This window comes from Schistocerca americana, chromosome 1, assembly GCF_021461395.2.
Source record: "Schistocerca americana isolate TAMUIC-IGC-003095 chromosome 1, iqSchAmer2.1, whole genome shotgun sequence".
NCBI classification, from domain to species: domain Eukaryota; kingdom Metazoa; phylum Arthropoda; class Insecta; order Orthoptera; family Acrididae; genus Schistocerca; species Schistocerca americana.
Window position 1 is genome coordinate 178,557,682 of NC_060119.1, and position 813 is coordinate 178,558,494.

Here is an 813-nt window from a genome sequence, read left to right on the forward strand (position 1 = left end):
GTTCGAATCCTGCCTCGGGCATGGATGTTTGTGATGTCCTTAGGTTAGTTAGGTGTAACTAGTTCTAAGTTCTAGGGGACTAATGACCTCAGCAGTTGAGTCCCATAGTGCTCAGAGCCATTTGAACCATTTGTTCTGAGCGCTGAATTCTTTGCTCGTTGCTTATTCGGTATGCGCTGTATACTGTTTATAAAACACTCTGTCTTCGGGCCACGAGTGGCCTACCGGGATCTTCTGACCGCCGTGTCATCCTCCGAGGAGGATGAGGATAGGAGGGGCGTGTGGTCAGCACACCGCTCTCCCGGTCGTTATGATGGTATTCTTCACCGAAGCCGCTACTATTCGGTCGAGTAGGTCCTCAATTGGCATCACGAGGCTGAGTGCACCCCGAAAAATGGCAACAGCGCATGGCGGCTGGATGGTCACCCATCCAAGTGCCATCCACGCCCAACAGCGCTTAACTTCGGTGATCTCACGGGGACCGGTGTATCCACTGCGGCAAGACCGTTGCCTTCCATATTGTTTATACGTATGAATAAACTGAATTACATTTGTTGAAGAAGTTGTTCCAACAGTACCTCCACTCACCGCTTCCATTAGTTCCAGCGATATGAGACTAAGAACTTCCTTGATCGTTACGTCATGAAACTAGTGTGAACCGAGTAAGCCATTAGTTCCTCCAAGAATTCGAATTATAGAGGCGTACTATAGTATTCTCTCGTATTGTTTTTGTAAATTACTGTTCGTTAACAATGTGGTATACAAAGCGAGGCAGTTGACTGTCCACGGATTCTCATGTGTATAATGCTCCGG

General features: G+C 47.8%; 1 pseudogene; it reads right to left on the bottom strand.

The window, feature by feature from the left end:
* Window positions 1–395: 395 nt before the first annotated feature.
* On the bottom strand, window positions 396–512 carry LOC124556310 (annotated as a pseudogene).
* Between the last annotated feature and the right edge of the window lie 301 nt (window positions 513–813).